Consider the following 14,099-nt stretch of genomic DNA (forward strand, 5'->3'; position numbering starts at 1 on the left):
TATCTGCTTTGTATACCTACTTTGATAGAATAGTGAAATGAGAGGTCTGTACTCAGACTTATCAATATTGTGATTTTATATGTGAGGGGATGATAGTGGAGTAGTATACAATAAATGGAAATTAGCAGGGATCGTGCTCTTCATATTGGTGCTTAGAAAAAAGAATGTTGAGGAGAAGGCAAATCTGTAATTTCTTAAAAGTGAGATGAGGAATATTGCAGTAAATAACAGGAAAGTATTTGAGAAGTTATTTAAGCTAATGGAAGGGCTAAGTCCTGTGACCTGTTTGGATGAATCCAAGATCCTGTGGGGAAATGGTGGGTGGGGTGGGGTGGGGGGGGGGGGGGGTGGTGGGGTTGGAAAGGTAGCAGAAGCCCTAGAAATGATATTCCAGGATTTTATTCCAAGTGAATGTGTGGCAGAAAACTGGGGAGTGGCCATTGGAATACCCATTCTCTAAAAAGAAAGACCAAGTAAATCAGGAGAACTACAGGTAGTTTTCAGATCACAACCTCTGCCTGTTTTTTTTTTGGATGGCAGTTGTTGGTGATTCTGCCTTCACTTTTGCACCTCCTAAGCACATTGTCTCTTTCTTTACTTTACTCTATCACCATCTCTTCTTGCCTTTCACTGTCATCCCTTTCTCCATTTAGTCTCTCTTTTCTATCCTATCAGAGACCATCCCTTTTTGTTCTCACCCCCCACAATCACCCCACCACTTTCCCTGCTTGGCTTATAAACCTTTACGTCACCGATACTGCCAGACCTGTTGAGTATTTCCAGCATTTTCTGTTTCTATTTTAAATTTCCAGCATCCACAGTCCTTTGCTCTTGTAATTATAGATCAGTTAGTTTAACATCTGTGGTGGGGACAATTTTAGAATCTGTGATTAAAGATGAAATTACTAATTATCTAGATGAGGAGAGGATTATTAGAAGCAGCCAAATTGGATTTGAGAAAAGATATGCTTGACAAACCTGATGGAATTCTTTAAGGGACTAACTGATAAGGTGGATGGGTGTACATGGACTTTCAGAAAGCTTTTGACAATGAAACACACAGGAGACTATTCCAGAAGATTGAAGTGTATGAAATTAGGGGAAGGATAGCAAAATTGATTTGAAAACTTGTTCGAATGGAGGAAGTGGAGAGAAGGGGTTAAGAGGAGTTTTCAGAGTGGGTCTGGCATCATTTCTGTTCACTGTGTATATAATTCTGAGAATTGCCCTTAACTCCTACTTTCCATCTCCTCTACAATGCTGCCTGGTGCAAGGAAATACAAGGACTTGAAAAATTGTAGCTGTTTTATATAAGAAAAGAGAAGATTATGGGGTGTTTTGATAGAAGTCTTTGAAATAATGAAATGATGAGGCAGGGTAGATAGAAACAGTTTCCAGTGGTTGAGCAATGTGGAATAAGGAGAAATAGACAGGGGATTAGATGCAAGAGATTTAGAACAGGGAGCAGAAGAAAGTTTACTACACAGAGGGTTGTGGAATGCAGTATTGGAGTTGGTGGCTAAAGCAGAAACCATGTCAATATTTAAGAATAGGTTAAATAGGTGGTTGAGGGTTAAGATGAAAAAGGAATATGGGAACAGAGTGGGCATATGGGATTAGGTAAAGTTAACATGGTTTTACAAAAGGGAAATTGTGTTTGACAAATTTCAGTTTTTTGAGGATATAACGAGTACTGTAGAGAAAGGGGAACCAGTAGATGTAGTATATCTGGATTTCCAAAAGGCATTTGCTGCCACAAAGAAGGTTAATAGGCAAGATAAGGGCTCACGGAATTGGGGCTAATATATTAGCGTGGATAGAGGATTGGTTAACGGACAGGAAGCAGAGAGTGGGCATAAATGGAGCATTTTCAAATTGGCAGGCTGACTAGTGGAGTACCACAAGGATTAGTGCTGGGGCCTCAGCTGCTTACAATCTATATTAATGACTTAGACAACGAGACCAAGAATAATGTATCTAAGTTTGATGATGCAAAGCTAGGTGGAAATGCAAGCTGTGAGGAGGAAACAGAGACTGCAAAGAGATATAGACAGGTTAAGTGAGTGAGCAACAAGGTGGCAAATGGAGTAGAATATGGGGATGTGTGCAGTTATTCACTTTGGTCATAAGAATAGAAAAGCAAAACATTTTTTGTAAATGTTGATCAGAGAGGCTTGGGTGTACTAGTGCAAGAAACACCACAAGTTAGCATGCAGGTACAGCAAGCAAATAGGCAAATGGCATGTTGGCTTTTATTGTAAGGGGATTGGAGTACAAGAATAAAGGAGTCTTGCTATAATTGTGTAGGGCTTTGGCGAGATCACACTTAGAATAGTGTGTGCAGTTTTGGTCTCCATATTTAAGGAAATGTTACGACCAGATGAGAAATGTGTCTAGAGGTCTTTTGCTATCTTTACCTGGTCTTAGTGTAACAGGTTTTAATTTTAACACAGTGTTTTGAGCTCCCCCTTTGTGAATCCTTGTTCAGTTTTCCAATTATAAGGCAAAGAAATGAGCACACCAGGTTTTCTCAGGTTTAACGAAGAAAAAATGAAATGTATTAAACCTTAAACTTAACCTCTAATACGGTTCACGCTACGAATAAATGACACGCCCACGCTAGCATGCACACGAATATAAACATGCAGATAGGGACAGAAAAGAGAAGAAATGATAAGGTGGAACAGGTTGAGGCAATATCTTGTTACGGTGCTTCGAGCTCACGGTTTAGTCCTTTTGTAAGTAGTCTTGCTTTCGTCGGGGCCCAGTGTTCTTCTTAAACCTTGTTCACATAGGAGACATTTCTCTCTTTGCGTTTCACGTGTTTTCACAAGATTCAGTTCTGTGGGAAGGAGATGGAACAGGCAGACACAAGAGGAAGTAATTCTTGCTTCAGTTCCAGGAGAGATCTTCACTCCATGAGCAGATGTCTTTGTCTGAGTTCAAAATCCTTTGTTGGAAGTTCTAATTCTCTGCAACAGCCAGTTAGTCATGTGACTAAAACCGGTCTGACCACTCTTTCTTTGTACTGGGGAAGCAACGACTGGGTCCCCCTTGTTCCAATACTACTAGCACTATGCAAATGTCCTTCCAGTCAGGGCTTGAAATTTTAAGTTTTAATGTTAATGTGGCGAAATGTGTGCCTCAATCTTGGTAGGTGGGGAGGGGGGTTTGCCTGACCGAAGAATATACTTGTGCTGGAGGCAGTACAGCGAAAGTTCACTAGATTGGTCCCTGGAATGAGAGGGTTGTCTTATGACAAGAAGCTGTGTAAATTGAGTCCATATTCTCTGGTGTTTAAAAGAATGAGAGGTGATCTCATTGAAACATTCAAAATTATGAAGGAGCGTGACAGGGTAGATACTCAGAGGTTGTTTCCCCTGGCTGGCGAATCTAAAATACAGGGACACAGTCTCAGGACAAGGGGTCAATCATGTAGGACTGAGATGAGAAGTTACTTCACTCAAAGGGTTGTGAATCTTTGGAATTTTCTAACCAGAAGGAAGTGGATGCCCCATCATTGAATATATTTAAGACTGGGATAGACAGATTTTTGGTCTGTAAGGGAATCAAGGGATATGAGGAGCGGGCAGGAAATGAAGTTGAAGTACAGTTCAACCATGATCGTATTGAATGGTGGAGCAGGTTCCATGTGCCGTGTGATCGACTGCTGCTCCTATTTCTTATGTTCTTGTGTTTTTATTAGGATTACACCACATGTGAAGGATAAACATCAAAACAAACTGCTTGGGTTGAATGGCCTATTTCTATGTTATAAATTCTGTGTAACCTGCAAACTTTGTTCTACATTTGGAGAAGTGATGCCCTCTTATGTATGAAGATGGTACTGCAGCCTTTGATTCACTATTTTGAAGTGTATGTAGAATAATAGATGCTTTAATGCCTATGTGTTTAATTTTTAAAAAAAGGAGGGGGAGCATGTTCCATTTAGTGGTATACAGGATGTAACTGCTCAAAACCCCCAACCAAATGAATATTCTTTCCTCCTCCAATTTTTTTTTCTCTTGAAATAACTGGTTCATACTGGGTTACGGCTCTTTCCACACTGATCTATGCACCAACACTAAATCAGTTATTGGTCGAAGAAGCTGTGAATGTAGCTTTTGAGTCTTGGATATAGCTATTGTTATGTGGAATTTTGTGTCTTTTTGCTTCATAATGCTCCTGTGAAGCACCTTGGGTCATATTATGTTAAAGGCAGTATATAAATGCAAGTTGTTTTTCCTTTTGAAGTAACACCAGGACATATTTTCCATTTGTAAGTTCTCTGGTCTTGACCAGGCAGAAATTTAGATTTTGTTTGAATTTTCACCATTTTGTATGATTCCCACTGAGTAAAACTGGCTATAGGTTTTTTTTCTCTACACTGTTATGTAATCTGCAAGCCATTTATCAGCGTGTAGATTCAGCCCTCATCTTGTCTCTAGTAAATTGGCATCTCTCCACAGGTACAGAATTGAAACGAAATGCAACAGATCCATGAAGAGCAGAAAACCTGCTTGATAGCATTCATAATATAGAACATTGCACAATAGTATTTAATGTTTATCAAATATAATCACACAACTAAACCAAATTAGTGTATTCCATTTGCCCCAGTTCTATAATGTACATTCAGTAATATTGCATTACATAAACTAAAAAATCTCCCCTTCCAACTTTAAATTAACAACACTAACAATGCAACAACAACTTGCACTTATGTAGTGCTTTAATGTAGAAAAACATTACAAGGGGCTTCACAGAGATTTACGCAGACACAAATGGATGCCAAGCCAAATGGGTTTTAAGGAGACTCTTAAAGGAAGAGAGGGAAACTGAATGGTCTCAGCAGGGAATACCAGGGCCTGGATCTGGACGACTGAAGGCACCGACGTCAAAGGTGGGGCAAAGGGAAGGAGATGCACAAGAGGCCAGGGTAGAAAAAATGGAGTTCTGAGCAAGTTGGAGAAGGTTACAATGATCGAGAGGGGTGAGGCCATGAAGGGATTTAAAGATGAGGTAGAGAATTTTAAATTTGAGACATTGGTGCACCGGGAGTTTTGCAGGTCAATGAGCAAAAGGATGATGGGTAAGTGGGACTTGGTGTAGGATAGGATATGGAGAGGGTTTTGGACGAGCTGTAGTTTATATAGCATAGAGGATGGGAATAGCCAAGTCTGTAGGTGACAAAAGCATGGGTCTGTTGTGCTGAGGCAGTGGTGAAGGTGAGCATTGTACATCCTGAAATTCTTTCAGCTATTTAGGCCTTAAGCTCTGGAATTCCCTCTCTCCACCTTGCTTTCCTTCTTTAAGACCTTCATTGTAAATTACGTATTAAACCATGCCTTTAGTTACCCTTCTTAATATCTCTTTCAGCTCATTGATTTTTGCCTGATTATGCTTCTGTGAAGCTCCCTAGGACATTTTGTAACGTTAAAGGTGCTTATATAAATGTAGGTTATAATAACTGTGTTGATAGTGTGGAGGGAGGGGAAAGTGATAGACAGGAAGAGAAGCTGTTCTTGGAGATATTCTGAGTATGATTGGATAGGTAAAAGGGGAACCAAGCAAGGGTAGTCCTACTGAAGTGGACAACAGATGTGAGGCCTTAGTTCTCCATGTCAAAGACTGCAGAGAAGTCAAGGAGAGAAAATGCACACCAGTGCTGCAAAACTGCAGGAACCCCACCACAGAAATGCCAAAACCCAGTGTTTCTAAGCTATAATACCCTCTCTTCTTCAGTACCTCTATATAATCTGATATAGGGTGTATATATAAGGGAACAGTGTTATATATTTCTGATCCGTCTTCGCTATTCCCTGTGGTATAACAATGCTGATCCCCCTGTAACAGTCTAAGTCTCATAAATTCAGAGGTGTGCCTGTCCTGCCTAATATCTAATTATGTAGTAGCACAACCCAGGGATCTATCAACGGGACCACCTTGTGATCCAAAGTCAATAGCGTGCCTTTTGCACATGAACCCATGTGCTTCCCCAAGCTTTTTGAAGGCAGATTGAGAGACATTTGGTGAAGTGAAGCCAGGTACAAACATATGGAGTAGCGGTGAAAGCAAGTTCCATTTCTTTAACTCAATCTCACTTCTTGAAAAAATAATACACCATATACCTTTTGTGGGCTTGTCTCAATACTACTTCTAACTAAGGAAACTGACTCTTGCATTTTTGTTTCCAATTCTGGCCATAGGACCAGTAGTCTTTCTTGTTTGAAATGTGACTACCCCCCAAAACTAATTTTTCCCCTTTTCAATAATTCTAACCTTAGGAAGCAAAGGTCCACATGAATAGAATTGACTTCATCACAATTTGCTGATTATCTAAGAGAGAATAATGAATTGCACGTCAGCTGTGGTTCAGTTGGTAGCACTCTCACCTCTGTGTCAAAAGTTTGTGGGTTCAAGTTCCACTTCACAGAATTGAGCACAAAAATCTAGGCTATTACTCCAGTGCAGTACTGAGGGGGGTGCTGGTGACATTGGAGGTGCTGTCATTTAAATGAAACATTAAACTGCTTGTGACCTGTCAGGTGGATGTAAAAGATGCCATTGGCACTGATGTCCTGGCAATATGCATCCTCAATCAACAGAAGTAAAAAAAACCCATGGTCATTATTACATTGCTGTTTGTGGGATCTTGCTGTGTGCAAATTGGCTGCCTCCTCTTGAAGTCCCCAGCATCACAGATGCCAGACTTCAGCCAATTCGATATACTCCGCGTGATAGCAAGAAATGACTGAAGGCACTGGATACTGCAAAGGCTATGGGCCCTGACAATATTCCGGCAATAGTACTGAAAACCTGTGCTCCAGAACTTTCCGCGCTCCTAGCCAAGCTGTTCCAGTACAGCTACAACACTGGCGTCTACCCGGCAATGTGGAAAATTGCCCAGGTATGTCCTGTATACAAAAAGCAGGACAAGTCCAACCCGGCCAATTACCGTCCCATCAGCCTACTGTCAATCTTCAGTAAAGTGATGGAAGGTGTCATTGACAGTGCCATCAAGTGGCACTTGTTTAGCAATAATCTGCTCACTGACACTCAGTTTGGGGTCCACCAGGGCCACTCAGCTCCTGACCTCATTACAGCCTTGGTTCAAACATGGACAAAAGAGCTGAACTCAAGAGGTGAGGTGAGAGTGACTGCCCGTGACATCAAGGCAGCATTTGACTGAGTATGACATCAAGGAGCCCTAGCAAAACTGGAGTCAATGGGAATCAGGGGAAAAACTCTCTACTAGTTGGAGTCATACCTAGCGCAAAGGAAAATGGTTGTGGTTGTTGGAGGTCAATCATCTGAGCGCCAGGACATCACTACAAGAGTTTCTCAGGGTAGTGTCTTAGGCCCAACCATCTTCAGCTGCTTCATCAATGACCTTCCTTCAATCATAAGGTCTGAAGTGGGGATGTTCGCTGATGATTGCACAATGTTCAGCACCATTCGCGACCCCTCAGATACTGAAGGAGTCCATGTAGAAATGCAGCAAGACCTGGACAATATCCAGGCTTGGGCTGAGAAGTGGCAAGTAACATTCGCGCCAGCAAATGCCAGGCAATGACCATCTCCATCCTTCCTAACAGCATTGTGGGTGTACCTACCCCACATGGACTGCAGCTGTTCAAGAAGGTAGCTCACCACCACCTTCTCAAGGGCAATTAAGGATGGGCAATAAATGGTGGCCTAGCCAGCGATGCCCACATCCCATGAATGAATTTAAAAAAGGTTTCCTACATAACAATAGTGACTATACTTTGAAAAAACAGAACTTCATTGGCTGTAATCTGCTTTAGAATGTCCTGAAGCTGTGAAAGGAGCTATATAAATGCAAGTCTTTCGCTATCCGTGATCATCCTAGCTAAATGCAGTGGGATGAGACAGTAAATCCCTCTTTGTATTTGTTTGAAGTAGACTGTAACCTACATTATTCTGTCAATTGGCCTGTGTGGCTTTACTACACATCTTCAATGTCAATAACCTTTTTAAAAAAAATCTTTGTGAATTCACTTTGTTTTATAACAGAATATTAAAAGGTAATACCATTCTAAAATTCATTCCGTTAAAAATCACAAAATGTAACAAATGTAATAATAAGTACACTGATTTACAAATGAACAGTGGTGCAATTCAATCTGAAAGTATTGGTAAAAATCCTAAATACCATGCAATAAATACAGAAAGTGACTTTTCAGTCACTGACAATGTACATGTATTGCATTAGCGCAAACCTGCTGCTGTTAAAAATCAGTAACAGGCTCTGGCTAACAATGAAAAACATTGGAAAAGATCCAATAGTAACACATTAAAAATATTAGCATCCAATACACAATTCCTGTCTCTCATTTCACTTTGCTGCCATGTCTTCATTATGTAAATTTATCACTTTTGGATCTGTAATCATGTATTTATAGAGCAATAGAAAGCAATTGAAGGGGTAACAAACTAAATGTGAGGAAAACAGGGACATAAACTACCAAGGATGCATGATAATAGCAATGCATAAACATACTAGTAAGAGAAATGGGAAGTTGATCCAATCCGGTCACTGCAAATGTTTCTGAAAATCCTTCCACCCTTTATTTTCTCAGCATCAGAAATATCCAATGTGATAAATAGCTTTCCAATGTAAATACGTGGACAATTACAGAATTGACAATAACATGATCAAAATTGCCTAGTTTTCTCCTGTCTTATCTCACATGCATGGCCGTGAAATATGCTTGTGACAAAACGTCACGAGTTTTCTTGATACCGGCTTTTTATTCTGCCATGGTGCTTAGGCGATTGAGACAACTTCAGTCACAGAAATCCTGTCCAGTTTAACTCAGGATATTATGACAATAGTTCACTTAGCCACTGTGCTGTCTGCTTTAGGAAGAAGTCAAACCATTCAATTCAAATTCAAATGTACTGTGTGATTTGTTCCAATATATGTCTGGCAACCATTTGAATTTAACAGATAGTTGTCCAAATTCACAATGCTTACTTTACTATTTTAGGTTGCTTATCAGCCTGTCCTTTTTTTTTAAAACATGGGATTTTAATTTAAAGCCTTGGAGGAGAGTTTGTTTACCTGGAATCCCTGCGGCAAATACAGAAAGCCAGACAACTTCTGTAGCTAATACAAAAGCAAAATACTGTGGATGTTTGAAATCTGAAATAAACACAGAAAATACTTGAAACACTCAGCAGGTCAGGCAGCATCGGTGGAAAGAGGAACAGAGTTAATGGCCTTTCATTATGACTGGAAAAAGTTAGAGATGTAGCAGAGGAAGGGAAAGGAAGGGGCGAGAGGGAAAGAACAAAAGGGAAGGTCTGTGATAGGGTGGAAGGCAGGAGAGATTAAATGATAAAACAGATGATGGCGCATGGAGAAATGGTAATGGGACAAGAGGTAAAAGATGGATCTAGAGGAGATACGAATGGGACTAGCAGAATCATCACCAACAGCAGCTGTCCAAAAAACCCCAAAAAATGTTAACAGAGGTTATGATCTGAAATTGTTGAGTTTAATGTTGAGTCCAGAAGACTGTAAAGTGCCGAATCAAAAGATGAGGTAATGTTCCTCAAGCTTACATTGAGCTTCATTGGAACAGTGTAGGATGTCAATGAGAGAGGTCAGAACAGGACTGGGGCAGAAATTAAAATAACAGGCAACTGGAAGCTCCAGGTCATACTTGCGGATTGAACGGAGGGGTTCCGCACAGCGGTCATCCAATCTGTGTTTGGTTTCCCCATTGTAGAGCAGACCGCATAGTGAGCAGTGAATACAGTATACCAAATTGAAAGAAGTACAAGTAAATCACTGTTTCACCTTGAAGGAGTGTTTCAGGTCTTAGTGAGAAGGAGGAGGTAAAAAGGCAGGTTTTGCATCTCCTGTGCTTGCATGGGAAGGTGCCGTCGGAAAGGGACGGGGTGCTGGAGTAATTGCGGAGTGGACCAGGATGGAATGGTCCCTTCAGAATACTAAAAGGGGAGAGGAAGATATGTTTGATGGTGGTATTACGCTGAAGGTGGTGGAAATGGCGGAGAATGATCCGTTGAATGTGGAGGCTGATGGGGTGGAAGGTGAGGACAAGGGGAATCCAATTGTAGTTCTGGGAGGGAGGGGAAAGGCTGAGAGTAGAAGTGCAGAAAATGAAATGGCCACAGTCGAGGGCCCTGTGAAGCATGGTGAAGAAGAATCCTCGGTTGAGGGACAAGGAAGAATATTGGAAGCACTGGTATGGAAGGTGGCTTCGTCCAAATAGGTGTGACCGCAACAGAGAAACTGGGAGAATGGAATAGAGTCCTTACAGGAAGTGGGGTGTACAGTCAAGGTATCTATGTGAGTCAGTGGATATTGATTGTGTATCCCCAAAAATGGAGACAGAGAAGTTGAGGAAGGGAAGAGTCGAAGATGGACCATGTGAAGGCAAGGGAAGGGTGGAAATTGGAAGCAAAGTTGATTAAATTTTCCAATTTTGCGTGAGAGCAGCAAATGGCACTGATACAATCATCAATGTACCAGAAAGAAATGAGGGAAGGGGACCTGAGAAGGACTGGAACAAAGAATGTTCCCCGTATCCCACTTAAGGCAGGCACACTTAGAACACACACGGGTTCCCATAGCAATACCTTTGATTTGGAGGAAGTGAGTGGAGTTATAGGAGTTGTTGTTCAATGTTAGAAGATCGAAATTTGATAACTGTTGTGGCAAAGATTTTAAAAATTCAAAAAAAGTCATAGATCTAACAATAGAGTTGCAAACTATTTATTATTTTCTATTGAAGGAATTAGCATAATGTATCAACTATTTTGTATCTGCAACACTGCATGCAGGATAAGATCTAGTTTTATTGTGAAGTTTTTATACCAGTTTTTGAGGGTTGAAATTTAATGTGAAGAAGTGTGAACTGATTCGTTTTAGGATGAAGAATGAGGAGAGACAACAAAAACGAAACGGTACAATTTTAAAAGGGGTACAGGAACAGAGAGACCTGGGGGTTCACATACACAAACCTTTCTTTAAAGGTGGCATGATGAAGAGATAAGGCTGTTCAAAAAAAACTTTCGAGAAATAAACAGGATCGTAGAGTACAAAGGTAAGGAAGTTACACAAAATTTTAAAATCACTAGTCAGGCCTCAGCTGGAGTTTTGTGTTCACGTCTGGGTACCACACTTTAGGAAGGATGTTGAGGCCTTAGAGAGGGTATTAGAAGAGATGTATTAGAACAATACCAAGAATGGAGGACCACAGTCATTTAGAGAGATTGGAGAAACTGAGATTGTTCTCCAGAGCAGAGAAGGTTAAGGGGAGATTAAATAGAGACGTTCAAAATTCTGAGGGGTTTTGATAGCGTAAGTAAGTAAATAAGAGTAATAAGTAAATAAGTTTCCACTGAGTAAGTAACCAGAGGACACAGAATTAAGATAATTGGTTAAAAAAAAACAGAAGCAAGATGAGGAGTAGTGTGTTGTTAGTCGTGTTTTAACACTTTATACAGTAAGGTTGTTTTGTTTAAAACATGAAATCTTGTGGCATAATTCTTTCAGTAATAACTGGAAATTTGACTATCTCTTTTTAAAAGTTAATGGTCCCTAACAGGATCATAACAGTGCTTTTTGTTTTTAATCAACTAGGTTGTATATGGTGATGTAACCTTCCCAAAGGTAAAAATTACCATTGAATGCTGAAAGATAGTGATACACGACTGGGCAAAATTAATTAAGAACAATAAGACCAATTTTAATTGGGGTGAGAGCGAAGAGGGCAGGGGCCAAGATTGACAGAAAATCATTCCGACCCCTGCAGCTTGAGGCCTGGGAGATTTTAACTCCGCGTCCTGTCCAAACTTGATGGGAAGTGGCAGCTGGCTGATGAGTATGACAGGAATGTTAGGGAGCAGGAGGCTGCCACCAGGGACAGGAAGGAATAGCTCTGCATTCAAGCAAGTGGTTGTGAGCGAGTTTGAGAAAGTCTCACAGCCACAGTAGCTGAGGCAAGCCTGGGCCAGGGAGGCCTCAGGTTTTCTGGCCCAACAAAGAAACAAAAAAAACCCTCATAAAACCACTTATCTTTTTGAGACTCCATGTCTCAGCTACTCTTGCCACCAGGTTGGCCTGGCACGGAAGCCAAAATGGTTTCCCAATGCAGGCCTCCCATTAAAATGGCAGGCAGGTCCTGAGGATACCGTCAGAGATTAATCAGCAGACTTAAAGAAGGACCTCGCTGACCTCTGTCAAAAGTCCCTCCCACCTGCTCAGAAAAACAGGTTAAGATTTCAACCAGAGGGAAAGCAATAAGATTTGTGCAAGCAAGTCTTAAAGGCCATTTTAACTGGCCACCTGCCTCCTTTCCACTGGGTGGGTAGGGCAGAAATCAGCCCTCATGAAACTGAATGACTGCCCAATAGAAAAATGTTAGGCCTTAAAAGTCCAAAAAGCATTTTTTGGTGCAGTTTGTAAAATGTTGCACTACATTATAAGTCTTGCCACAAAATAGCACGTTTCTGGCATTTACATTTGCTGCTAGCTTGACATAGGAGCAGAGGTCTTGTTTATATTTTACATGTTCTCTAGCAAAATTCTAACTAGTGCTGCAGAGTGCTTTTATTGGAAGAAAGAATGATATTGTAAGTAAAATTGAACTCCACAACTAAAACAATTTTACCATGCAGGCTTGCTTCCTTTTTACCATTGGTTTTAAATATTACAGTGTGCCAATCTTAAAAGGAGGATACTCTGTGGACAGGGGCAAGGAGGGAACTCCTGTGTGAACTCGTTCAATGACTAAAAAACCAAGAGCATGTCCATTAACTATGGAGGAAAGTGAGCCAACAGAATTGTGTGAATATGCATTCTGAAAAGTTGCACATCCATTTTTTTTTTGGTGGGTTGCTCATTTAGGAAGAAAAACAGGCAGTCTCCTGCTGTCCATTAAGAAGTATACCCCCACCCACAGGTGCCAAAATATTTGCTCCCTTGTGCTTTCCACATGTGTCGAAGAGAATTCTATCTTCCAAGGCTCCTCGGGAATACCAGCTGACTGCTATTTTTGTTTTTAAAGCATTTCCTGGTGACAGTCGCAAGTAACAGGCAACCTCCAAATGGAAAGAGAGCCTTCAGGGGTCAGTGAGTGAATTCACGTATCACCTAATCCCTCCACTGTAATTTTTATACCACAACCTGCAGAGCAGTTGTATTTGGTTCTTGATATCACTGCAAGTTCAAAGTGATAACTGATTAGATTAGTGGGAAGTAGCACCAGCCTATAATTATTGTTAGTGATCAATGTACCAATATATTCATTAATGTTTTTCTGTTATTTTACAAAAATTCTTAGTTTCTTTATTTTAAATAAGTTAACGCTGCCTTTAAAAGCAGCAAAGGATGGTGCCAAAAGATGTTTACTAACATTGGAAACTAGCGCTTCTAGGCTGTTTGGAGGAATCATATTTAAGTGCCTTTCGAATAGGAACAGTTGTAGTATTCGTTCTATCTGATCCATCTTTTATAGGAACTCACAGAACTATCCTTTACTACAACAATTCAGGACTTTGGTAAGCACGGTTCTACCTGAACACCAGGGGCACAACTTTGAAGCCCCTTGCCACAAGTGAGGCCTCCCACGCAGTGGGTGGCTCATTGGAAAATCACAGACACAATACCCATGGCTTTCTATAAGTCATGCCCTACTGCGGGCACATGGCCTCCTAGTTTCACCAACATTGGAATTGTAGGAATTACAGTGCAGGAAGCTATTTGGCCCATTGCACTTGTGCCAGTGAAAGCTCTTCAACTGGAGTTATTTATTCTAATGCATTTCCTCATCTGCTTTTATTCACTAACCACTGGAAACAAAGTCTTTCACGGTTGACGTGCTCATAACTTCTCATTTTGAAAATCTTTATTAGGTTCCCCTTATATTCAAGCAGGAGATAGATATATTTCTTAACGGCAAAGGGATCAAGGGATATGGGGAGAAAGCCGGAACAGGGTACTGAATTAGATGATCAGCCATGATTTTTTTGAATGGCGGAGCAGGGCCGAATGGCCTACTCCTGCTCCTATTTTCTGTGTTTCTATCCTTCTCTGTTTCAGT

The sequence above is a fragment of the Heterodontus francisci genome, chromosome 2, assembly GCF_036365525.1.
Source record: "Heterodontus francisci isolate sHetFra1 chromosome 2, sHetFra1.hap1, whole genome shotgun sequence".
Classification (NCBI taxonomy): domain Eukaryota; kingdom Metazoa; phylum Chordata; class Chondrichthyes; order Heterodontiformes; family Heterodontidae; genus Heterodontus; species Heterodontus francisci.